We start from the raw sequence: 27,439 nt of genomic DNA, 5'->3' as shown, positions 1-27,439 counted from the left end.
GAAGAATCTCACCAGCGTTCTGAAGTTTCCATTAGGAATTCTTACACCTTTGGCTTTGTAAGCCAAAATTACCTTATCAGAGTGGACAATTATATACCTTTTAAAAAAATCTTTATCTCTTTCTATATCCCCAAGTATGAGGGGACATCAAAGTTTCCTGAAAAAATGAGTATTATAAAAAAAACTGCATGAATTTCAAAACTTTTTTTTTCCACAATAAACTTGTCTTTTAATCTCCTCAAATTTTCTGAAATAATCTCTTACAAGATTTAAAATTAAAGTTCAGACATTTAGGAATTATATAGCATATCATAAAATTGTGTAAGTTTTTCTGATGAAAATATATTTGATAAATGCAAAGCCCTCAAATAAATATGGTACTGTGGCTTCTTCAACCTACTGGGCCTTACTTCTACTTCCTCGTCCACATGTCCTTAATGCTGTAAAAGGTGGATTTTCATTAATTAATCTACATTACAATGCATGGAATAATGAAGGAAAACACTAGTAGAAGGCTATAGACCAGTTTTTGATCACTTAGTTTTTCAGAAAAAAAAGTAAGTATTAGGCCCCAATAGCCTAACAATCATGGTGAAACAGTTGGACTTCACAAAGGAACAAAATATATTTCCGGTGATGCTACTACGTGGTGAAGAAAGATCAGACCAAAACAGCATCAGAGTACTAGGTGGGAAGTACAGTAATCGCTGGGATCGGGATGATGTTCTTCGATACCTTAAGAAAGGTCTGACACGAAATGGGCCACAAAGTAGCATCCTGGTACTGGAATTCAAGCAGCAATTCTAGCCACGAAAAGTCTTGTTTCAATATTGGCAGAATCAGAAGAATGTAACAATAAATACACGCATAAAAATATCCCCAAATCCCTTCATACTGTTTGACAACTGCTAATCCATTTATTTTCTCTTCTATAAAACAAGAGTAGACTAGAAAATACCTAAACTTCCTTTTAATTCAGTGCTAGTATTCTAACAAATAGTATAGCTCTTTCATATAAATTGACAGTTGACTGTTCTTTGATATAAAACAATGACAAAGTAATTTCATTGGCGGCAACATTTTTCCTGTGAGTAGTCCTAACCATTCATTTCCACATTCCATAATCTGCTTTTCCCTTCTCTCTGAAGGTTTAAAGGGCAAATAGTCATTAGTAATGAGTATTTAACCTCGCCTTTGTCACAAAGAGGCATTTCAATTTAATGCACTGTCAGTTCCCCAATGAATGGTTGCTTTCAGTCTTGGAAACAAAAAGCTCAGACTGTAAACTTACTTTTCCTGAGAGTCCATGAGCTTTGGGACTTGACTTTACAACCCCAACATAATCTAGGGCAGACTCTACCCATCAGATCTCTTGTGGAAATGAAGATCAACTAACTTGGGCTTCATCAGTTATCTGATCGGTTACTCTGCATTTCAGGTTGATGTTATTTACCTGCAAAATTCTTAAGAGACCCAGTTTCTGCTTAATAAATCTAGTTGCCAGCTTAAATCCTTGGTTAACTATACAGACACATACTTGCCCTGAAGGGCATCCGTACATCATATGTATTTTTCTGCATTTCAAAATATATCTAGTTTATTTACATGGAAAATCACTGGGATGAAGGAGGGGAAAAAATCCTTTTAATCATAAAATTTCACTTATTCCTCTTTCAACTTAGCAGCAAAACTGCAATATTTCACTTGCATGAGCTTGTGTTGGGATGTTTTAAAGCCAGAAAATGCTGATAATGACTAGGCTTATCTACCTTCACTTTTTATCACTGAAGTCTCTCTTTTCTAGAAGTTTTTTTTTTAGAACAATTTAACCTTTTATTATCAAGGGATGGAAACCATTTTCAAGACGATGACATCTATCAAATAAAGGAACATTTGTTTCTTTGTAGAATACTCTTGCACCCTCTTCATTTAAATGTAGAGGGCCAAAGGCATGAGACCAATTATGTAAATACCTGGATATTAAGCTCCCACTGTTTTTAAAAACTTTCAGTAGATTTGCAAACTATGCAATTGTTAAAGGATTAGTTTCTAGAATCTATAAAGAGTTCAAGAAACTCAACAGCTACAAAACAACCAACATAGTCAAGAAATGAGCAAAGGACTTGAACAGATATTTTTCAAGAGAGGAAATTCTAATGGCCAATTGACACATGAAAAAATGATCAGGATCACTTGCCATCAGGGAAATGCAAGTCAAAACCACAATGAATTTTCATCTCACCACTGTTGGAATGGCTCCCACACAGACACTAACAAATAATAAATGCTGACAAGGGTACCTTAATCCACTGTTGGGGAGAATGTTAACTGGTACAGCTACTGTGGAAGACAGTCTGGAGATATCTCAGAAAGCTTAATATAGACCTACCATATAACCCAGCCATCCCACTCCTGGGAATTTATCCAAAGGAAATGAAATCAGCATATGAAAGAGTGATCTATACCCCCATTGTTAATTTCAGCTCAATTTGCAATAGCTAAGATATGGAATCAACGCAGATGTCCATCAACTGAAAACTGGATAAAGAAGTTATGGAATATATACACTATGGAATAGTACACAGGGATTTAAAAAAAAAAAACATAAAATCCAGTCATTTGCAAAAAAAATGGATGCAACTAGAAACCATTATATTTAGCCAGTCACAGAAAGCCTGTCACAGAAAAGACAAATACCATATGGCCTCTCTGATCTGTGGTAACTAACAGAGTTCTTAAAATGTAATCTATAGGAGTGAAACCAACACTTTGAAATGTGATGGTTGGCCGGCGCCGCGGCTCAATAGGCTAATCCTCAGCCTTGTAGCACCGGCACACCGGGTTCTAGTCCCGGTCAGGGCGCCAGATTCTGTCCCAGTTGCCCCTCTTCCAGGTCAGCTCTCTGCTGTGGCCAGGGAATGCAGTGGAGGATGGCCCAAGCGCTTGGGCCCTGCACTCCATGGGAGATCAGGATAAGCACCTGGCTCCTGCCTTCGGATCAGAGCGGTGCGCCGGCCGCAGCGCGCCAACTGCAGCGGCCATTGGAGGGTGAACCAGCGGCAAAAGGAAGACCTTTCTCTCTGTCTCTCTCTCTCACTGTCCACTCTGCCTGTCAAAAAATAAAATAAAATAAAAATAAATAAAAAAAAGAAATGTGATGGTTGAGGAACAATGTTTTTCTTGTTTATTTTTGTTCTTTTCTTTTTTCTTCATACTAATGGTTGAACTCTCTACTTATTGTAGGGTTAATATTATGAGTATAAAAATTAACTGAAAATTTACCACTGTAAAAAACAAGAATGGGGACCAGCATCATGGCTCAATAGGCTAATCCTCCACCTGCGGCACCAGCACACCGGGTTCTAGTCCCGGTCGGGGCGTCAGATTCTGTCCCCGTCGCTCCTCTTCCTGTCCAGCTCTCTGCTGTGGCACGAGAAGGCAGAAGAGGATGGCCCAAGTGTTTGGGCCCTGCACCCACATGGGAGACTAGGAGAAACACCTGGTTCCTGGCTTCAGATCAGTGCGGTGCGCCAGCCACAGTGCACCGGCCGCAGCAGCCATTGGAGGTGAACCAACGGTAAAGAAAGACCTTTCTCTCTGTCTCTCTCTCACTGTCTACTCTTCCTGTCAAAAATTAAAAAAAAAAAAATAAGAATGGGAAAGGAAGAAGTAGGAGGAAGAAAGGTGGGAGTATGGGTGGGAGGGATGAAGTGGGAGGGAGATAATTATCATTTTCCCAAACTCGTATATATCACATGCATTAGTTTGTATTTATTAAACAAAATTTAAAAAGGCTTTCATTAGATAATATTAAGATACCAAACTCCTTTTCTGAACTTGCCTAGGATTTAGAAAATTAGCATTCAAGAATGACTTTATACCCTACTCTTTCTTAGCAGCTTCTACTTTTATTTGTTAATTAAATATTAAAGAGGACTTAATATTCTCCAGACTATGCTAGATACTGTTGAATAATGGGGATGAAAACCAGCCAGAGTCCCTATTCTCAAAAGGCTCACCATCCAGTAAAAGAAAACAAGTATTAACAAAATAATCAAATTATCAAGATTTTAAGATAGGTTACAAATAATTAAAAACTGCAAGGGATATTCTAAGGCAAAGGGATATGAAAGGCTTTGGGCAAGGATTTCCAGATGTGTAGGATGCGTCAGAGCTAATCAGATAGGAGAGAGGATGAAAGAATTAACTAGCAGAAAGTGCATGTGACCAAGGAAAAAAGAAACATGGTGCCTTTGAGGTTCAGTGTGGCAGGAAAGAGAATGGGATGAGTACAACCAGGAATGCAGACAGAGGTCAGGTCATGCAGAACCTTGAAAGCCATGGAAATATTTGTCTTTGCACAAAAAGACAAATGGGAAGGCACTAAAGACCTTTAAACGGATAGGAATATTGGTAGGTTTATGTTTTTCCATTTGTCTACTTTAATACGGAGGTCAAGCTGAAGGACAAGGTACAGTGAGGTGGGTAAAGAAGTTAGTGGGTCACTGCAGTTTTCAAAAGTAAGTACATTGTGTTCACTATATAAGATAAATGGGGAAATATAATGTCCAAATGATTTTGCTCTAAAGAAGTTATCTCCTTTTAGCATTCACTCTTGGAAGCTTGGTGTCTTGGTGTGGGGAGAAGACAGACCAAGGTGTTTAGTTGAAAGCATGTTGTATACGGGAGCCAAGATGGAGAAAGAAAAACTGAGGGCAGTGGGTGTTGAGAAATGGAGGTGAGAAATACAGGGCCTCATTCTCACCATCAGTGACTGACTTTGTTTCAGCTACAATATCTGTTTTAAAGGTTAAGAAAGTACAGAAAAAGGGGAGTACAGAAAAATGTAGAAGAATTGTTCAAGAAAAAATGTTGCAGGGAATTTTGTCTTTAAATAGAGCGAAAGAGAAGTCTGTGAACGGAAAAAAATGTATGTATAATTATAGTATAGCACAAACTCAAACTGCTCAAGAAGATACATTAATAATACACCCAGATGGATAAATATACAAGAGCATTTGCCATGTGCAAACCCATTTCTTTTCCACTTTTAAAACAGTGCCAAGGGGCATTGCTCATCTGTAAGACAAGCTGTTTCCAATGATCACCTCCTCCTGCAGTTTCTGCCTTGCCCAAAATAATGTTTGGATTTTTTACTTCTTTTGATTATGAGTGTTTAAATTCAAGCATGCTATACTAATTTTTCACATTGAAGATTTGCAATATTAAAAAAACATGGATGACTAGGGTCTGAAAGCAAACATATGTGTTTGATGTAGCAAACCATAATAAAATTGGTAGGTGGGCCTTTGAGAATACAGAACCACTGTAGAACATTAATGAATAGTCCTTGAGTGTTTAGTATGAGCCAAGCATTCTCACATTTCCTAATTCACTCAACATTTTCTTCTTTCCAATCAGACAAGAATTAAAATTTCTGTTTTTTAGGAGGTAAGAAGTGGAAGTGAACTGAAATAGCTAAAGGTAATATAGCTAGTAAATGCCAATGATTTAATTCAAGTCTTGGTTTGTATAACTAAAAGGCAAATTAATCTTATAATACCAGTCTACAAGCATGAGCCACACTTGTTTAGACAGTTCTTTGCCTGATTAGAAACCAAGGCACTAAAATTCATGTGTGCCTTGTGTTTGTGTTTGAAAGAGAGAGAGAGAATGAGGAGAGAAACACAGAGACAAACTGATTGACAGGCTATTCATGGAGACCATAGTAGGTGCAAAGAAAAATTAAAGGATAAAGAACTGAAAGAGTGTATCTCTGAATTTTGTCTTTCTAAGAAGATGGAGACAGAAACATAGTGGGTCCAATAATAACTAACCAAAAGATACAGTGCGTACACTTACTTGATTAGAGACAGAAATCTTTGAATTTCTAAAAAATAAAATATGAAAATTCGTGTTACATAAGAAAGATTGGAGGGGGCCAGCGCTGTGGTTCACTTGGTTAATCCTCCGCCTGCAGTGCTGGCATCCCATATGGGCACCAGTTTCCGGTCCTGGTTGCTCATCTTCCAATCCAGCTCTCTGCTGTGGCCCAGGAGGGCAGCGGAGGATGGCCCAAGTGCTTGGGCCCCTGCACCCGCATAGGAGACCAGGAAGAAGCACCTGGCTCCTGGCTCCTGGTGCCGGCCGTAGCAGCCATTTGGGGAGTGAACCAACAGAGGGAAGACCTTTCTCTCTGTCTTACTCTCTCACTGTCTATAACTCTACCTGTCAAATAAATAATAAAAAAGGAAGATTTGAAAGAACTAAAGATATATAGAACCAGAGAAAACTGGATGAAGGGGATGGTATCTGTCTTCTCATGCTAGAAAATCCCTTGTCAAAGAGTGAAACCCTGTAGCTGGTTTAAGGGAAGAATTTATACAAGTTAGTGAAAACTGCAAGAAGAGAAGTGATGTCCTGATACTAAGCTCTATCTAACTATGAAGAAGATATGGTAAGATGACTTACGTGATAATAGGTTTTCTTAAGTAGGAACTCAAAAAAGGGATGAATGAGCTCAGGTCATAAATTTGTTTAAAGGAGATTCATGCATAAGGAATTGAAAGATGATTTCTAAGATCTTTTTAAGCTCTCTGATTATTATTAGTAAGATTCCATGATCTAGTTTAGTCTGTGGCTCAGCCGTGAACTCTCAGTGTGGTCCTGATAGTATCATTCTGGACGTTATCCTGGAAACTGGAAGTCAGAGCAGCAGAGAAATGCTCTCACATGTTCGCAGCCTCAGGCTCTGGAGCAGTCAGAACGGCTGAGTCTCATCCACATTACTTGGCTGCCTCTGCCTCCTTTTTCTTACCTACTAAGGAAAGGTAATGTGTCCTCAGATCAAAGACATCACACAGTTTAATTAGATGCAATCTGGAAAACTCTTTGGCAAAGATACTATATCATTATCTGTTGGTACAGTTCACGAAAACACAAGCATCATAAAGCCTGCGAGGCTGAGGGTTGAAGGGACAAATTCTCCATCAGCTGAATCTGACTTTGTTTGTTTAAAAACACTGAACTGAAAAAATCTTCCATGGGAATTCTCAATTCTCTCAAAATCTTAAGATCTGAGAGTGCCCAGAGAGCTACGACAAAATTAATAATAATAGAAAGCTGGATCTGATCTCGGAACAATTCTTCTGAAAGTTAAATATTGACCTGTCACGATAAAAGTACCCCTTTCAAGGACCAAATATCTAACCCCATATGTGCAATACAATGAAATAAAGCAAAAACCTCTTTCTCTAAATAGAGCTGGAGAAGAGGTAGGCTTAGGTAAGACATGAATGAAAATAATATGGCATAGAATGTGATCAGTGTCATAAAGAAAATATAAACAAATTGCTATTGATAGTCAACTCTTATTTAACAAACTATAGCACACTGTATGAGCCAGGCATTGTTCCCATTGCTTTATATTTAATGCGACCTTCATAACAACCCATTGTTGTTACCATTTTGTAAGTGTGGAAACCAAGGCACAGGGGTACTAAGAAACTGCACAATAACAAGTGTTGGAGAGTAGACATTGAATCCTGCCAATCAGCCTCCAGAGTCCATTCCCTTTTCCTGTTTATTATCTTGCTACCAAAAGTGGGAGGGAATACTTCCTATTCCAAGGAAAAATACAGAAAATGAGTATATATATATATATGTGTGTGTGTGTGTGTGTGTGTGTGTGTGTGTGTGTGTATAAATGGTCTTGGTGGGAATAAAATCGCAATTCAGAGATACATAGTAGTATAACAAAGGGATGAAAAGAAAAGACAAGGAACATACTGAAAATGATAGCTACACGAGGTTTTTCAACAATTAGAGACCATAAAAGAGAGCAGTGAGAGATAAATCTTAAAAAGGAAGTGCATTTTAAGGGCAATCTTGTGATGTAGTAGGTTAAGCCATCACCTTTGATGCTTGAATCCCACATAGGCACCACTTATGATTCAGCTCCCTGCTAACACACCTGAGAAAGCAGCAGGCGATGGCCTAAGTCCCAGGGTCCCTGCACCCAAATGAGAGAGATGGATGGAGTTCCTGGTTCCTGGCTTTGGTTTGGCCAAATTCTGCCCATTGCAGCCATCTGGGGCGTGAATCAGTGGATTCTGTCTGTAACTTTTTCTCTGTCTCTCTGTCTCTCTCTGTCTCTTTCCAACTCTGCCTTTCAAATAAATAAATACAGAATTGAAGATGGAATTGGAAAATGTCTTCTGGTAGTAGCATGTATGACAAAATTACTAGGAGTAGAAACTGAATAGATACCTCAGTAAAGATGCTGTCATAACTTTAATGAAAAGAACCAAAAGCTAGAAAATGTGGGTTGGAAACAGTGCAGAAGAAGGAACAGCAAAGGTATAAGTGATACAATTTATCAAAGTAATAGTAGAGATAAGGAAAGGATTTGGCTCTAGTATTAGAATCTGGGTACCTGTGCAGATGTTAGGTATCTGCATTATAAATGAGGAAAACATGACAAGTCGAGGGCTTAGAAGAGATTATGTATTGAAATTGCATCACAATGAATTTGAATTATTAGTCAAGCATTTAGAGGAAAAATCGGAATAGGCAGATAGAAATATTACTAAGAAACCTTGGTTGCATGTGTATGGTGTGAGTAGTAGGGGAGGATTCAGGTTTTTAGTTCTTGCATCTGGTGATATAGGAAATTCTTACATTTTAAGGGCAGCATGAACTTGGTATACCACTATTTCCTTGATGTCATAGCTGGTTATGAGTGAAACTTTCACAAGTTCTTACCAATTCTATCTATGAAGCAAATACTTTCCCTCTCTTAAAGGTTTCCATGGGGAGGGGAAAATATTCAAATGCAGTTTTTAGACCATGGAATTAGGAAGACCAAGCTGGCTCAAATCCTTGCTCCATTTTCCCCTAAGTAAGTTACCATCTCAAAGTCTAAGTTTCTTCATTTGTAAAATGGGGAGGTATGAATTACTGCTGTGAGATGAACTCTGATGACAGATTAAAGGTACCTGGCAGGCCCTTCATAAACTTAGCTACTTATTGGACATTTACTATGAGCTAACCACTGTATTCACTTAACCCACAATCCAATTAAGAAGGTACAACTACTAGTTCTAGTTTTCTACTTTATAGATAAAGAAATTAACTCATAGAGAGGCAAAGTAACTTGCTCAGGATCTAGTTTCCAAAATGGTAATTGAGGGTGAAAATCAGTCTAGAAGAGGAGTTCAGGGTGTGCTAGAACTATTTTGGAAAAAATAAGAAGGGTACAGCTATTTATAAGAACTTCTTAATGAGAAGCTAATACTGGAGACTATTTCTTTGCAAGTAAGTAGTCACTAACAGCTAATACAACCAACTTTTACTTTATAAGAAACAGACAAGGCCGGTGCCGTGGCTCAACAGGCTAATCCTCCGCCTTGTGGCGCTGGCACACCAGGTTCTAGTCCCGGTCGGGGCGCCGGATTCTATCCCGGTTGCCCCTCTTCCAGGCCAGCTATCTGCTATGGCCCGGGAAGGCAGTGGAGGATGGCCCAGATGCTTGGGCCCTGCACCCGCATGGGAGACCAGGAGAAGCACCTGGCTCCTGGCTTCAGATCAGCATGATGCGCCGGCCGCAGCAGCCATTGGAGGGTGAACCAACGGCAAAAAGGAAGACCTTTCTCTCTGTCTCTCTCTCTCACTATCCACTCTGCCTGTCAAAAAAAAAAAAAAGAAACAGACAACCAGATTAGCATTTGACATGACATTAGAGATAGCAGGTTGATGCCTGCATTCCATATTTGAGTACCTGGGTTCAATGTCGAGCTACTACAGCTGACTCCAGATACTCACTTACACACACCCTGAAGCAGTGGTGATGGCTCCCATAATCGGGTTTCTGGACACATGTGAGAGACCTGGATTGCATTCCTAGCTCCTGGCATCAGCCCAGGTTAGTCCCAGTGATTGTGGGCCTTTGGGGAGTGAACCAGAAAACAGGAGCTCTCTGTTTCTTTCTCTCTGTCCCCCTGCCTCTCAAAAATTAATTTAGAAAAATTAATCTTTAATTAATGAGCAAGATATATAATTCATTATTCTTTGTACTCAAGAACAATTTCCTCAGATGTGAAACTTAAAGAAACCAGCCAGTTCAAATTCAGATGATATTTGAAGTCCTATATTCATTGACAGATTTGGGTAATCTGACAAGGAATGAATTTTTACAGTCTAAAATCAGGGCAAGATTTCTAATTCTTCAGATTCTTTGTCCTGTAGTCTTCACTGGGAAAGATACGAGGGAAAACAGGGATCAGTTTTTGAAAAGGCTTGGCTTCTCCATCATGTTGCTCTTAGGAAACACAACACAGTTACTGATACAATAAGAAAAGGCAAACGTCCTAAGAACTGACATGTGTCTTAGATCTCGGGGCATTTGCCAACAAAGCTATCATTTAGACTAACAGGGAGGCCATAAATTACAGTGTTACAAAAACAAGGAAATGAAAAATAAGTTAAATGCCAAGTGGTCACAACTGAGAATGGAAAAAGTATCACTGTTTCTTGTAATAATTTAGATTATTAGAATGGAAAGAATTGTAAAAAAACAAGCTTACTCTTCAATACATGCTCTATCGTGCAATTAACTCAGTTTGAAAAGTAGACTAGAAACTTATTTTCATGTAATGACATATTTTGTGTGTCACTGAGATGGAGACTAGAAAAATTATGTTATATGAAATTAGTTTGCCTTTTAAAATGTGAAGAAAATATTTATAGCAAATGATATATTACTCATCCCAATGATAGATTACTCACCCACATTTTTTTATTCTATTTTGAATGTGCCTTGACTGATTTAGTTTATTTCTCTTTCACTTTTTTTAGACAAAAGCACTTTGGGAATTATATAATTTGTATTATTTTCCTAATGAAAAGAAAATAATTCCTAAGTCAACTAAGCATTATAGGCCTTAGTCCTACTAGAAAATCAAACTATAAAACGAAAAGAACAAGATTAAATCTTCTGTAAATTCTCTTTCAGCTCTATGACTTTATTAATCATGATGTTTGAAAATAATAAATTGTCTAATAGCAGGTGGGTCATATCACAATATCAAAGTTTCTGTGATAGAATTCATGTTATGTTGAAGAGAAAATTCACAGCATGACATGAAAAGGAGGGGGTATAGAACTCTACACAATTATTTTCACAAAATTACAATTATCTCTATGTATGAATGTTTACACAAAGACAGCTATATAGGTATCATGGGAATAACAGGAACACTTTTTTAAAACCTTACAAAACTATTAAGTTGTTAGGGGAAAAAGACAATTTTAAGTTGTGGCATTATATTTTCAAAACTATATTTATATAACTTTATATCATTAAATCTATATTATGAGTAGATAAAATTATTTTAAAAACTATGCTAGGCAACATTTAATATATTTTTACCATGGACATTTTTACTATTAATGGGTTAATAATAAATACAGGAACATTAAGTAAATGTAGGATAGTTAACTGAATGCTGGACTGAAATCAACCAATCACTTTTTAGAACCAATCAATTATATATTAATTAGTATCTGTATTGTCTCAGTTTTAAGACCATTCTTTGAGGAAAACTGAACAAATGTATCCTTCAACCTTCCTAGAGCTCTGCCCACCTCAAAAAACAGCCTAATAATGCTAGAAAACAGGGTCTAAGTACAATCATTTATTCTTCAGTACAAAGCACAATGTGAACAAAAGGTATTTCATCGAAATTTTTTCAAGTAATAACATGTAGGGATTGCTATAACATTAATCCAAGGGTAGAGAATAGATGGCTATGAGTTTCTAATAAAATCTATGTTATTTTCAACCAAAGCACTTGCACCAATTCCTCTTCTTCCTCTTCCTCAAAAAAAAAAAAGGACTAAAATTAAAGTCATGTTAAGAGCCAGTTCCATGTTGATACTGACATGTAATAATTTATCTATTTTAGTGAACCTTTTAAATAGAATTTGGAATGGTATAGTATGTAGTCTCAAACTCCTAACTTATGTGCACAGACTTATTCATGATGAAAAATAATATGGCCCACTTTCCCTGGTCATCCATAAATCATTTTTGAACTCTGTGGTTTGACCACCTGTAATATTCATCATATTGAGAATTAGATGTCCGTCCCAGAATGAATGAGATGTTTGTCAGTCAGAAACCACATAAACCACCCTAAATCTAGAGACTCAGGAAAAATTCAAAAGCAAGTAAATCCCTACATTGACATTTTTTATTTATTTCACGGAATCTACAGTCTCTAATTTGACTCAGGCAAATAATAGTCTTTGACCAACATTGAAACCTTCAATAAAGAGGCACCTACAAAGACAATGAACGAAATAATATCATAGATTATCTCAATTATTTCTTTTAGTAACAGTTAAAATGTTATGACTCTGATGCACTCTCTGTTCGTGAGCAATTTAGAAAGTCTGGATTACAGTTTCCTCAAATGTGAAACACGGCTATAGATTTTTTAGAACCTACTATATAATCTTCCATTTTAAGTGTATAATGATTATAACTGCTGGTGTATATTAGAATCTGAATTAGAATTAGTAATCAAGTAGCAGAGCTCAATTTCAAGTTTTAAAATCCAAAAGGAAAGAATAGGTTGAAAGCTGCTTTCTCCCAAGAGAGAGACCAGAAAAGGAAGAAAAACATTCTCAGGCACCTAACAGCAGAAGTCAGACCTCACTTAGAAAGGGAACAGAGGCTGGCGCCGTGGCTCAATAGGCTAATCCTCCGCCTGCGGTGCCAGCACACCGGGTTCTAGATCCGGTCGGGGCGCCGGATGCTGTCCCGGTTGCCCCTCTTCCAGGCCAGCTCTCTGCTATGGCCTGGGAGTGCAATGGAGGATGGCCCAAGTGCTTGGGCCCTGCACCCGCATGGGAGACCAGGAGAAGCACCTGGCTCCTGGCTTCAGATCAGCCCAGTTGTGCCGGCCGTGGCAGCCATTGGAGTGTGAACCAACGGCAAAGGAAGACCTTTCTCTCTGTCTCTCTGTCACTGTCCACTCTGCCTGTAAAAAAAAAAAAAAAAGGGAACAGAAGACACTAAAGAGACACTTTCTAAAATGACTTTCTAAAATGATACTTTTGTGAGATGAAAAAAGGTTAAGAAATGGTAGGAAGTTGACTTCCATTATTTTCCACAAAATAAAACAATGAGGAATCGAATGATTTACTTGAACATATTTTAAGACTATATTGCTAAGTAAAAATAAATCTGAGGTGGTGAGAGCCAGCTTGTAATTATAGAATGACAGTATAAAGAGGCAGTATAAAAAGTTTTCTACATTTTTCCTTCATTTCTTCCTGTCTTTCTTCCTTTCAGCATTTATCAAATAACATATAAGTTAGATACTGAGGATACAGAGATAAAAGATACATCCCTGCCTTCATGTTGTCAGGAGTGACTGAGTGAGTGTGTGTGGTGTGTGTGTGTGTGTACATGAGTGGCTAAGAGTTTACAGAAAAACAAGAAAATAAACAATTACATATAATCCCCCTCCTTACCTAAAGAGTTTGGACTTCTGAAAGCTACCACGAGAAAGGGATTTACAACTGAAAATCTTAAAACTACATGGACAAAAATGGCAGAAAATACTTAACCTACATCTTTGACATACCCAGGCAACTAAAGATATAACGCTAATGATTACTAAATTAATGATACATTTACACTTCTCAAGTTAATAATAATTAGTAACAATAATTGGTAAAACACTTGGGGAAAGGAATATTCAAAGTATGAGGCTTGCTGTGGTCTTCTTGGTGGGCAATGCTTTTCTGATTTCATGACTAGTGGTTGACTTTTTTGGCCACTTGATCCCAATTCCTAGGTTCTACCATGCTCTCACAGATTTCAAAAATTACTATGCATGAATGAAAAGGCTTGTAATTATTTGGATATACCTTAATCAAAAGACTTAATTATAGTAATTCATTGTTGAATATTATGCATACATTCTGAGAAATATATCAGATAACATTGGGTACTCTGAGAAATGCATTGTTAGGTGATTCTATTGTGCAAATTTCATACAGTGTAGTTAACACAAACCTAGATGGCATGGCCTACTACATACCTAGACCATATATCATAGTTATGATACATGTGATGGCCTATTGCTCCCAGGGTCATGATAAACAAAACAGCACGATATTAAATCCATCACAATAAAAAAAAAATCAAACAAGAGACAGAGTAAACAGTGAAGTTTTTATTTTTATAAATGGAAGCACATTCTGAAATAATGATATAAAATATAATAATTGCATAAACCAGTAGCACATGTCTTTATTGCCACTATCAAGTACTCTGCACTGTACATAATTATATGTGCTATATTTTATTTGACTGGAATCTCAATAGGCTTGTTTACGCCAGTGTCAGCATTACGCCAGTGTCAGTAATACATTCCACTAAGGTTTTACAATTGCTGCAGTGTCACTGTGTGATGGGAAATTTTCAGCCCCATGCTCTTATGAACTACCACCATATATTCCATCTGTTATTGACCAAAATGTTATGAAGCATATGACTGTATTTCTCAAACTTCTGGCCCAACATTTGGGTTCCATGGCTTTCTCTTTCCATGATAAATCCATTACTAAACCAATGTACTTTTTATATGACTCTATTGAAGGATACCAGTAATAAAGTGGTATTCTAAAGCCCGATTTTGCTTCCTTTTCTTTTCTTGATGATGCCTAATAAGCCTTCTTTGAAAAATCTAACCATCTGCCATTTACTTCTCTTTTTCACATCCAAATGCCAATTCACTCTTTCCCTCCCATTTATTGTTTTCAAAATTAGAACAAAAGCTTCATGGTTGCAAAAAATTTAATAGAAATGAAATTTGTGTGCCATCAGGATTGTTTAGGAGGCAAGTCAAGATAGGAAAGGAATTGCAACACAGCTTTGGTTAAGAGTGGTGACTCATAAAATGTAACTAGGTATAAAGTGGCTTTAGAAGAAACAGAAATTCAGGAAAGGTTTTCTGCCAGGAATATGTGGGCCAATTTCAAAGACTGGGAAACAACCAGAGGAAAAGGAGAAATTCTGGGGAATAATATGTGCACAAGTACTGAGATTTATGAGAATAAAAAAGATGAACAAATGTACAAGGATCTTCAACAAAGCTTGAAGCAGCAAGAGAATCGTCTTGAAGACAATGAAACTTTCAACTAGGGGTCAGCATTCTAACATACTGGGTTAAGCTGACACCTGCAATGCCAGCATCCCGTATTGGCAATGGTCTGTGTCCCAGTTGCTCCACTTAAGATCAAGCTCCCTGCTAATGCACTTGGGAAAACAGAGGAAGATGGCCCTAATCCTTGGGCCCCTTTGCCCAAGTGGGAGACCTAGACTCTTTGAAGCTGCTGGCTCCTGGATTCAGCTAGGCCTGGACCTGGCTGTTGTGAGCATTTGGAGAGTGAAACAGGGGATGGAAGATCTCACTATCCTTGTCGCTCTCTATAATTCTGCCTTTCAGATAAATAAATCTTTAAAAAATAAAAAACTATGAATCTGCTAAACTGATAATCTTAAGCAGAGAAATTATTTCAACCAGTGTTATGCAATTTTCTGCAGTTATCCATAAGAACTTAAATGAATTTGTGTACAATATGGTAGCCATTAGCCACATGTGACTATGGAGCACTTGAAAGGAAGCCAGTATGATGGAGGAACTAAAGTTTAAATTCAATTTAATTTTAGTAAATTAAAAATAGCCATGCATGGTTGACTTTGTTTTTTGTGTTGTTGTTTTTGTTTTTAGATTTTATTTATTTGAAAGAGTAACAGAGAGAGGTAGAGCCAGAGAGAGAGATTTTCTGTTCCACTGGTTCACTCCCCAAATCACCACAATGGCCAGAGCTGAGCTGATCTGATGCCAGGAGCTTCTTCCAGGTCTCCCACATGGGTGCCCGGGGCCCAAGGAGTTGGCCCATCCTCTGCAGCTTTCCCAAGCCATAGCAGAGAGCTGGATCAGAAGAGGAGCATCTGGAACATGAACCGGCACCCATATGGGATGCCGGCACTGCAGGCTGGGGCTTTAACCCGCTGCACCACAGTGCCAGCCCCCAGTTAACTTTGAACAGCACCAACTTTTGAATAAATCCATTTTTTTTTTACTTTGAATTATTATAAATAGTTTTCTGGTGATAACAATGAAGTTTGTTTTATTTTTTAAAAAATAACTTTTAACTTTTAACATACAAATTATACATATTTATCAGGTACTATGCAACATATTTCTTGGGTATTCAGTGCATGTTATGTTGTTTGTTTTTACTTGTCAGTCAGATTTTTATCTTCAAAGTCTCCATTTTTTAACCACCCATCCAAACTATTCTACTTACCACAAGAAGGTAAAAGAGCAAATTTGTTACAGAAAGCTTAAAAGATTCAAAAGGAGAGGCAGTGGAAAAAGAGAAATCATTCTTTCCAATTCACCCAGCTTCTAGGTACTGAATTTTTCTCCTTGAGATTTCAGATAAGTGAGTCACTAAATTTATGGCACTGCAATAATTTTCTAGGGCAAGCCAATATCTCCATAATGCAACCAGCGTCCGTACCTCCCAAAAAAACTAGTTTGTTCATTGTCAATCCACCACTGCTGTTTTCTCCTGAACAAGTACAGCTTGACATTGACTGTCATTGAAAACACAGATAGCTCCATACAGTAGGATGGCCAATTTTTTTCAGCTATTTTATATATTTTTCACTTTAAAAAGTCATAATTAAAGAACTTGAGGAAACTATACATATGCACATACACACAAAATGAAACCCACACTAATAAAAGTGAAAACAGATTACACTGAGTTATAACTTGTAAAAAGGAAAAATTAAGTGCTGAGTTGAAATTTTTGGTCTACTTATTTGTATCCAACAATTTGTTTTATATAGAAGGTTGAAACCATAGAAAGTCAATTAATCTAACAATGGGTATTACTTGATCATTGGGGGTTATGGATACTAAGCAAGGAAGATACAGAAAAGCTAAGACCTGGATAGATTATTTAGGGCCTGAGAAACTTTCAAATACAAGTAGACTCCTTTGAATAGTCAAATATAATGGGTCCAAGACTGTGAGCACATTAGGCCCAGAGCTTTAGAGTCCCAGATTGCTACAATTAAAAATTATATGGTGTAAATATCAGAAAGACTGCTCTATAGTCCCAGCTACTTAAATGCGCTACAAGGAAGAAGGTTAGAATCACAGATGCAAGAGATCCCAAGGAGTCCCAGCAGAGTGCTGCAGTAGAAACCAGGACACAAGAGTCATAGTAGAAACCATGCATATGAAAACTAGGTACGATCTGGATTTGCCTGGAGGATACAGGAGGCTGATGTAATGCTGAGACAGAGTGATGACTAAGAGATGTTTCCCATATCTTTTAGGCCAAACTTTGTTCTACATGCTAGGGAAGGGTATATATTAGGGCAGTATCTGATGATTGAAGTAATGGACAAAGCAAAGTTACAGAGGGAAATAGTGTTATTAGTGGCTAGCATTGGATAAGCACTTGCATGTGCCAGGCACTGCTGTAGGACTTCCCATGTCTTACTTAACTCACTCATTATTTAGTCTCAAAACTTTGTGATTGTAATCACATTTTACAGACGAGGAAAGAGACCATGAGAGGCTAAATAATTTACCCAAGATTATAACTAACAGTGAGTGGAGCCATAATTTAAATACAAGACACTTGACTATATAACTCATGCTTTTAAGCACTGCACCATGAGGACTGGACACAAAAGATCATAGAATTGTGATATAAATGAAAATTTCTTTAAGATTTTTTAAATTTTTATTTGACAGGTAGAGTTATAGACAGTGAGAGAGAGAGAGAAAGGTTGAAAATTTCTATGGAAGTAAAATGAACATCATAAATAGGAATAGCTTGATGAAATTTGCTTGTCAGTAAGCCTTGTTCAATGGTTATTTGTCACATAATATTATCATTCTTTATTCTAAGCAGTTTACATTTATTAAATCATGTAATCTTCCCAATGTTCCCATGAGAGGTCTAAGTATCATTTCTGCTTGATACGTGAGGAAACTTACATATGCAAAGGTTCAAGAACTTACTTAAAGCTACTCCATATTCTATGCTCCTGGTACCTTTACTGCTTCTCAGGTAGATGAATGGAACACTACATGAATAATACACATTTATGGGACTTCCAATATGCAGGAGCATTATTCAGGGTTAGGAATATTGAGCTCTACCCCTATGACTTATTATTGTGATTAGATGCCAATAAGACACAGGTTGGAGGAAACTTGTGATTAAAAGTCTTTCAACACCCCAAACTCCCACTAGCTTTATTACTAAAATACATTGGCCCACACTCTTAGCCAATTTAAGCCATTTCTCAGTGGGCAGCCTGACCCCTTAGTTTGAGTTTCACTTACTGACTCATTTTGTATGAGACATATTTTGGTTGGCTTTAATCTAAATTGGTTTCCCTATGTCCTTTGTTTCTAATTTTATTTCTAACTTTTAATAAAAGGTTCCAATCAACAGTAGATATAAATGAATCCATCTTATCATGTAATAGAAGTATAACTCTACAGTTTTTGAATTGTTTGTGGGAAGCAATTTCCCTCTAGACTTCTATGTTGCTTTCCCTGGATAGTTTTCATTTTTCTTTATTCCAAACAGGGAAATGAAGACTTTGCTAACAGGTGGTTTCTCATTGGGGAGTCTTTTGTTCTGGGAGTCCAGCCAAGCCTTTTATAATGATTCTACTTTATTAAATGAAGTTCTTGGCATTTTAACAGCAGGAATTTCTGTAACACAGAAAATCTTATCTATTCATTTTTATTACTATCTTAATGCTTTGGACATAGTAATAATCAATACTAGTTACAGAGTACAACATGTTTTTAATTTAACAAACAGAAAAATTTCCATTCCCAACAAAATAAAGAAAAAGCACACCATGGAGATAACCTTTTTTTTATAGCAGCAATTCATTTGAATGGTTGAAACAAGTACTGGCATGCTGTGGTACATGACTTGTGGCTTGCTTTGGATCATCTGAACTCAAGAAGGAAAGGTGGAGGTAGCAAACAACAAACAAACAAACTCAGGTATCTATACAAGTTGGACACAATTTGGCCTCATCTCTCCCATCTCCATTTTCCATGCCCAGAACACTTCTCAGACATCTTGCCATTTTCAAAGGACTTTCATGTGCTGCATTGTGTTCTGTCATCTCAACAATCTCATGAAATACACAGAATGTATATCCTCATCCCCTTGTAATGGATGAAGTATTTAATGCTTAAGGAGTAAGTTACATGTTCAGATCATGTAACTCCTATGAGTTAAAGTTGAAACCTTCAAATTTTCACTACAGATTCAATACTCTTTCTACTGTACCACAGTAGCCTATTCAATAAAAAAATGAAACAAATAACTTCTGCAGGCCTCAGCAATTTGTTTTACTATATAAATCTTGCTTGTAAAAGCAAGCAATAGCATAGATTGATGTTGGATATGTATGCATTTTCCAGGGGCTGGCTCACTGCTCTCTTGATGAGATGGGTCGGTCAATGGGTACGTCTCCAGACTAGGTAGTGAATAATTTTGGAAGATTTTGTAACACTCAATGAAATGACAGAAAAGATGAGCCAATACTCATGTTAAGCTCACCTGGACAACTGTCATAACCAATCTACTCATGTTCTTCAAGACTCCGTCTCTTTAAGACTCAATTCCTCTATCTGTAAAACCAAGTAGTAACTACTATTTCAAAACAGGTTGAAATTATTTAATGAAATAATGCTAGTGAAACATTTTTCACAAAGTGTAATTAAAAGTTAAATGTTATTAAGAGGATCACCTATTGATAGGCTGGATATTAAGATGACCCATCGGATTTGGTTCTCTCTCTCTCTCTGTCTCTCTCTCTCTTTGTGTGTGTGTGTGTGTGTGTCTATGTGAAGTAGACTATCAATTTTCTGTAAGATTTTTCTATGCCAAAGACTAATTTCCTTAAGTAAAATAATAATGACTCTAGGATGAAGGTTGTTCTTTATCCCAATTCATAATTTTTGACACATAGGGAGCTTTGCAGTTCATAACATGTTAATGAGGCAATTAAATTATTAAATCAATAAAGCAAAGTTTTTTTTCTCTTAGTTTAATATGAAGAAAACACATTGTTTCATAAGGCAACACACCTGGCCTAAAGATGTGAACTGATAGCCCATGGCCTCTGGGAATTAACATTTATCACAGTGAATAGCACTGATCATAACATTTCCTCTTTGAGGGATCAAGAACAAGTGCAATTAACAGCAGTACAGGGCTACTCCCCACTTGTCCCTGACTCTTCAATCTATCTTCCACATGACCTACATGATTTGTGTCAGCAGTCTTCCCAGGCTTTCCCTAACCACAGGTACATACTCAGTTTGCAGCTACAGTATTTTGCCCATTCTTCCTGCAATCCAAGATAGATTCACTGGGATCTGCATTGGTTTCAGAGCTAGAGGTCTGAGGAGAGAAGTGACTGATTCTCCTTATACCATGAATGAGGTAATTCACCCTAAAATAGCTCCTTCATTTCCTGGGTCCAGTTTACCTATAAGTAAATTACAGGTTTACAGCAGTCATTTCTCAAGGTGATCGCTGACATTCTTTAATACTCTGAGAAGAAAACGAATGCCCTCAGTTTGAGACCATAATTCTTGATGATGTACTGGAAGTTCTTTTTTTTTTAAAGGTTTATTTATTTGAAAGGCAGAGCTACAGAGATAGGAAGAGACAAAAAGAGGGAGAAAGAAAGGGAGAGGGTTAGGAAAAGGGAGAGAGAAGGGAGAGGTAGGAGGGAGGGGGGGGGAGAGGAGGAGAGAGGGAGAGAGAGAGAGAGAGAGAGAGAGAGAGAATCAATCATCTATCTGCTGGTTCAAACCTCAAATAGTCACATCAGCCAGGGCTGGGTCAGGCTGAAGCCAGGAGCCAGGAGCTTCATCCAGGTCTCCCACATGGGTGCAGTGGCCCAAACAATTGAGCCATTTTCCTCTGCTTTCCCAGCAGCATTAACAGGGAGCTGCACTGAAGATGGGGTAGCCAGGACTTGACCCTGCACCCATGTGGGATGTCGGCACTACAGGAAGCAGTTTTAACCTGCTGCATCACAGCACCAGCTCCTGTACCGAAGTTCTTATAAATCCTTTCAAATTCCTCAAAGTCGGACGATTTATCATTCAGCACCTTAGATGTGCCTTGCCACATGATAGAATCTATTTAATGTGTTCCTCACAGGCGTGAAAGGTTGCTTCTGAAAAGATTTATGGTTGCTTTACCTTTGCTGGTAAGGAGTTGTCAATAAAACTGGAGCAAACTTATAAGATCATTGTGAGAATTATGTGAAAGAGTACATGTAGTGCTGAACAATATGTCCAGCATTTAGAAAACCCAAATACTGTTCACAGTGGTGGTGGTAGTATGCTCAAGGATGCTGTGGGTCAGCCAGGATTAGAGTCAGGCGTATTATGAACAGTAACAATGAGGATTCAGTTATCTGGAATCATCACACTAAAGATTTTCATTCCTCAGGCCCAGGATTTCAGAATTTTCTTAACATCACTAGGAACTTTTATAAAAGACTCAACCACCAGAGTAATTCAGCTTTATAATTAGTGATATGAAACATCATTTTTATTAGTGGTCTATATTTTACATGAGTAATAATAATTTTTACACAATGTCAGGAGCATTTGAGGACCATTATAAGGAACAGTTACTATGGAACAGTAGTATGCACATTTCTCTTTTGCTCTGGTTAACACAAGTTAACAAGTATAGACCTGCCTTGACATTACTGAATGCAGAACAGCAAGCAATTTCAGAGGTAAGCCCTGTTAACCTACTGCATTTTAATGTGTCTTTAAGAACGTGATTGCTGATACAGACTAGATATCAGACACAATCTAGAATAGTTTCATAAAAGAAAAATACTATATAAATTGCCTAAACATTCCTTTGAATAAAAGTTACAAATCCATTGATACAATCATATCAAGAAACCAATGACACGCAGTTGATATCTTAAACTCAAATTCACATGAAGAATGAGGATTTAAGATGACAATGAGTCCAATTGTTAAGATTGTAGAAGAAAATTTTAATTTTACTATTTATCATCTATATAACCCTGAACAAATTAATTAGCATTTGCTTCATCTCAACTTATCAGTAAGTTAAGGTTAATAATGATAACTTTGTTATAAAATGTATGTTTACTATGGGCTGAAATGTTACTCTCTCAAGACATATGTTGAAGTTCATGGTACCCTGTTACACCAGACTGAATAAGGCTAAGACAGAGTAAATGAGTGTACACATGCATGCACACACACAGTGCAAAGTGCACGCTTACTCCTTAGTTTAGCATTTAAATATCTGAAGTTATCATGTTTACATATCGCCTGCTACCTCAAGTGTTATAGAATTTAAAGCAGGTTATTGCATTTTTCTATACATAGAATGTATTCAGATCTTCAATACCCAGAAAATATATGAGTGATTTTTTAAAAAATATTTATTTATTTCAAAAGCAGAGTTACAGAGGCAGAGGCAAAGAGAGAGAAGTCTTCCATCCGCTGGTTCACTCCCTAAATGGCTGCAATAGCTGGAGCTAAGACGATCCGAAGCCAGGAGCCAGGAGTTTCTTCTTGGTCTCCCACACAGGTGCAAGAGCCCAGAGACTTGGGCCATCTTCTGCTGCTTTCCCAGGCCATGGCAGAGAGCTGGATTGGAAGTGGAGCAGCTGGGACATGAACAGGCACCCATATGGAATGCTGGCACTGCAGGCAATGGCTTTACTCCACTATGCCACTGTGACAGCACCTGAATGATTTTTCTACTATAGCTTTGGATGAACACAATCCTTTGCAAAGAAGAGTATAAGGTTCCTGTTTTCTGATTTTAGGACTGAGGTGTTTCATTTAGCACCTTAGATGTATTAGTATAATTTGTAGACTAAGCTAACTGCATTAAAATTTGTCTTCTTTTTTTATTCCAACAGAAGTGTGACTTCCTAATTCCATTGCATAGCCTAATCATGTCCACATCAAGGTAGGCACTCACCTGAGAAATACTGCTTTTCATGACATGACAGTCCATTTGAATAAAAAGAGAACATGGGGAGATTTTGGTCAGAAAAATAATTTATTGATATGGAAAAACAATTCTAAAGAGCTTTATGTATACAATATTTTCCTCCATGATACTATAAATGTAAGATGAGTAAACAAATGTTCAGGATGCTTTAGGTTTTACCTTTTTCTCTTTTTTTTTTTTTTTGACAGGCAGAGTGGACAGTGAGAGAGACAGAGAGAAAGGTCTTCCTTTTGCCGCTGGTTCACCCTCCAATGGCCGCACTGCGGCCGGCACATCTCGCTGATCCGAAGCCAGGAACCAGGTGCTTCTCCTGATCTCCCATGCGGGTGCAGGGCCCAAGGACTTGGGCCATCCTCCACTGCACTCTCGGGCCATAGCAGAGAGCTGGCCTGCAAGAGGGGCAACCAGGACAGAATCCGGCGCCCCGAATGGGACTAGAACCCGGTGTGCCGGCGCCACAGGCAGAGGATTAGCCTATTGAGCCGTGGCGCTGGCTAGGTTTTACCTTTTTCAAAACATATACAAACAGTAATTGTCATAGGTTATTTACATATAGTCCAAAGCCTCTTCCAGCCCATTTAAAGTGCTATGTTGGACTGTTATATTTTAAACTGTATATTGCATCCTTAAAATGTTTTGATATATTATCAGAATTTGATATTTTATTTCTTATGGAGAGAAAAAGCTTGCTTTCTAATGCATGAAATAAAACTAATGTGGGAATGAATTTGCCAAGAGAAATACTAAGTTATTATTCTCACAGCTTTTTTTTATTAATTTCTTAAACAAGCATAAGAGATGGATAATGGCTCATGATGCATCATTAACGCAGAGAACTATTCAAAGGTTTAGATAGTTCACCCAAACTCTACAATTATACTGTCATTCTGTGAGGTAATAACAGAGCATTACACACAAAGACCATAAGGCACACTTCTACTTTGAATCATGTTTTTATATAAGACACAAAATTCAATTTTGGGGCATTCTACATTCAAAATACGGGTGAGCAGGACAAAGCACAGTGGAACAATAGCACAATCTCAGGATCAGAATACAGAACGCATGAACACCACTAAATATTAAGGTTAAATATCTTTAGTATCTTTTCCAGTGAGGAGGAAAAATGAATACATGTAAATTATTTTTTATATAGGCATATTTTATTTGTGTTTCACAGATACTGCATTTTTTCCAAATTGAAGGTTTGTGTACCCCTATATTGAGCAAATTTGTATTGAGCACTATTTTTCCAAGATGTGCTCACTTTGTGTCTCTTTGTAATATTTTGGTATTTCTCACAATGTTTCAAAATTTTAATTAGTATTACGTCTGTTATAGTGATCTGTCATCAATGGTCTTTTATGCTATTATAATTATTGTTTAGCAACTCCGTCAACTGTGCCCGTACTCCTTTAAGATGACAAACTTAAATGGTGTGTATGCATTCTGACTGCTATACCCAACAGTTATGCACTTCTCTCTCCCATCACAGCCTCCCTATTCCTTTGAGACAACATGATATTGAAATTAAGTCAGTTAGTAACCCTACAGTGGCCTCTAAGTGTATAAGTGGAAGCTAGGGGTCTGCATAGAGATCAAACCAGCTACAACATTCCTTTAAGTAAAAGCCTAATCCAGAGCAAGGCTCTAATTCTATGAAGGCTTAGAGAGATGAACATGCTGCAGTAGAATAGTCTGGGGTCAGAAGTGTTGGTTGATGAGGTTTAAGGAAGGAAGTACTCTCCAAAACATAAAAACACAAGGTGAAGTAGAACATGCTGAGGTAGAAGCTGCAGCAAGCTATCTACAGGTTCTAAGATAACTGATGTACACTAAGAATAGAGCTTTTTAAACTGTCAGTTGCAACAGCATGGACAGAATTTGAGGTCATTATGTTAAGCGACATAGGTAGGCACAGAAAGACAGAAATTATATGATCTCAATCATATATGGGATGGAAAAATTAATCTCATAGAACAATAGTGGTTACTAAAGGCTGAGAAGAGTAGGAGGGAGGAAGTAATGGGAACATTTATTTAACATTTCAATTAAGATTTTTATACTCTTTTTTTTTTTAATTTGACAGGTAGGGTTATAGACAAAGAGAAAGACAGAAAGGTCTCCCTTCTATTGGTTTGCTCCCCAAATGGCTGCCACGGCCGGCACTGTGCCGATCCGGAGCCAGGAGCCAGGAACCTCTTCCTGGTTTCCCACGCGGGTGCAGGGGCCCAAGCACTTGGGCCATCCTCCACTGCCCTCCCGGGCCACAGCAAAGAGCTGGACTGGAAGAGGGGCAACCAGGACTAGAACCTGGTGCCCATATGGGATACCGGCACTGCAGGCGGAGGATTAGCCAAGTGAGCCACGGCACCAGCCCCCTAGACCTTTTTAATATAGACAAAATAGACTTCTATCAAAAGGAAATGCCATCTACGATTTTCCTAACTAGAGTGGAGAAGTCAGTGTCTGGCTTCAATCTTCAAAGAACAGGGTGATTCTGTTTTTAGGGGCTAATGCAGCTGTTGATTCTAAGTTGAAGCCCCTGCTCGTCTACCATTCAGAAAACACTCAGGTCCTCAGAAATTAGAGTCAGTTCTATGTCACGCTTTCTAAATGGAACAACAAAGACTACGTGCTTGACAACACATCTGTTTACAACATGGTTTAATGAATATGTTAAGCCCACTGTTGAGATCTAATATTCAAATGAAAAAGGTTCCTTTCAAAATATTACTGCTCATTGACAATGTACTTAATCACCTAAGAGCTCTGATGGAGATGTACCATGAGATTAATGTTGTTTTCACATCTGCTAACACATCATCCATTCTTTATTTTATTTTATTTATTTTATTTTGACAGGCAGAGTGGACAGTAAGAGAGAGAGCCAGAGAGAAAGGTCTTCCTTTACCGTTGGTTCACCCTCCAATGGTTGCTGCAGCTGGTGCACCACACTGATCCGAAGCCAGAAGCCAGGTGCTTCTCCTGGTCTCCCATGCAGGTGCAGGGTCCAAGCACTTGGGCCATCCTCCACTGCCTTCCCAGGCCACAGCAGAAAGCTAGACTGGAAGAGGAGCAACCGGGACAGAATCCAGCACCCTGACCGGGACTAGAACCTGGTGTGCTGGCGCTGCAGGTGGAGGATTAGCCTATTGAGCCACAGCGCCGGCCAACACAGCATCCATTCTGTAGCCCATGGACCAAGAAATAATTTTGACTTTCAAGTTTTATTATCTAAGAAATGCATGTCATAACACTATAGCTGCTACAGACGGTGATTCCTCTGTTGAATCTGGGCAAAGTATACTGAAACCTTCTGAGAAGGATTTGCTATTCTACTTGCTATTAAGAGCATTTATGATTCATGGGAGTAGGTCAAAATATTAACATTAATGAGTTTGTAAGAAGTTGATTGCATTCCTCACGGATGACTTTGTGGGTTTCAAGTCTTCAGTGAAGGAAATAACTGCAGTCGTGGTGGAAATAGCAAGAGGATTAGAAATAGAACTTGAAGATGTGAGTGAATTGCTACAACCTCGTGATAAAACTTTAATAGATGAGGAGTTGCTTCTTATAGATGAGTAAAAAAAGTGGTTTATTGAGATGGAATCTACAACTGTAAAAGATGCTGTGAACATTGTTGAGGGTATATCAGGGGATTTAGAATATCACATAAAATTTGTTGATAAAGCAGTAGCAGGGTTTGAGAGGATTGACTCCAGTTTTGAAAGACATTCTACTCTGAGTAAAATGTTAATGACAACATCACATAATACAGATAAATTTTCCTGAAAAGAAAGAGCCAACAGACATAGCAAACACCATTGTCTTTTTTTCCCTTTAAGTAGTTGCCATAGTAACCCTAACCTTTAGCAGCCACAATTCTGTTCAACCAGTAGCTGTCAACAGAGACAAGACCCTCCACCAGCAAAAACATTACAACATGCTATAGGATTAAATGATCTTTTACATTTTTTAGCAATAAAGAAATTTTAAACTGGATAGGTGTACTGATTTTCCAAACATGATGCTACTGAATACTGCAGTGTAGTGTCAACATAACTTATATGCACTAGGAAACCAAAAAGTCCCACAATCTGTTTTACTAAGATATTTGGTTTAGTGCAGTGATTTGGACCTGAACTTGTAGTATCTCCAAGGTATCCCTGTACACACAAAATCAAGCAATGCTTGTAGAGAGAATAATGATAAAAACATGTATCCCTTTGGTTTTGTAATAATTTAATTTTTATTTTTT

General features: G+C 37.8%; 1 protein-coding gene and 1 pseudogene across 14 annotated transcripts in view; one reads left to right on the top strand and one right to left on the bottom strand.

Moving 5' to 3' along the window:
* The window catches only part of MAP2 (microtubule associated protein 2), a 318,054-nt gene that overhangs the window by 256,755 nt on the left and 33,860 nt on the right, over window positions 1-27,439 (bottom strand). The gene's annotated exons all lie outside the window — the stretch shown is intronic.
* Window positions 589-27,177, top strand: LOC133763405 (tigger transposable element-derived protein 1-like; annotated as a pseudogene).

This window comes from Lepus europaeus, chromosome 1, assembly GCF_033115175.1.
Source record: "Lepus europaeus isolate LE1 chromosome 1, mLepTim1.pri, whole genome shotgun sequence".
In the NCBI taxonomy this organism is placed as follows: domain Eukaryota; kingdom Metazoa; phylum Chordata; class Mammalia; order Lagomorpha; family Leporidae; genus Lepus; species Lepus europaeus.
This window is presented reverse-complemented; position numbering and strand designations above follow the sequence as displayed.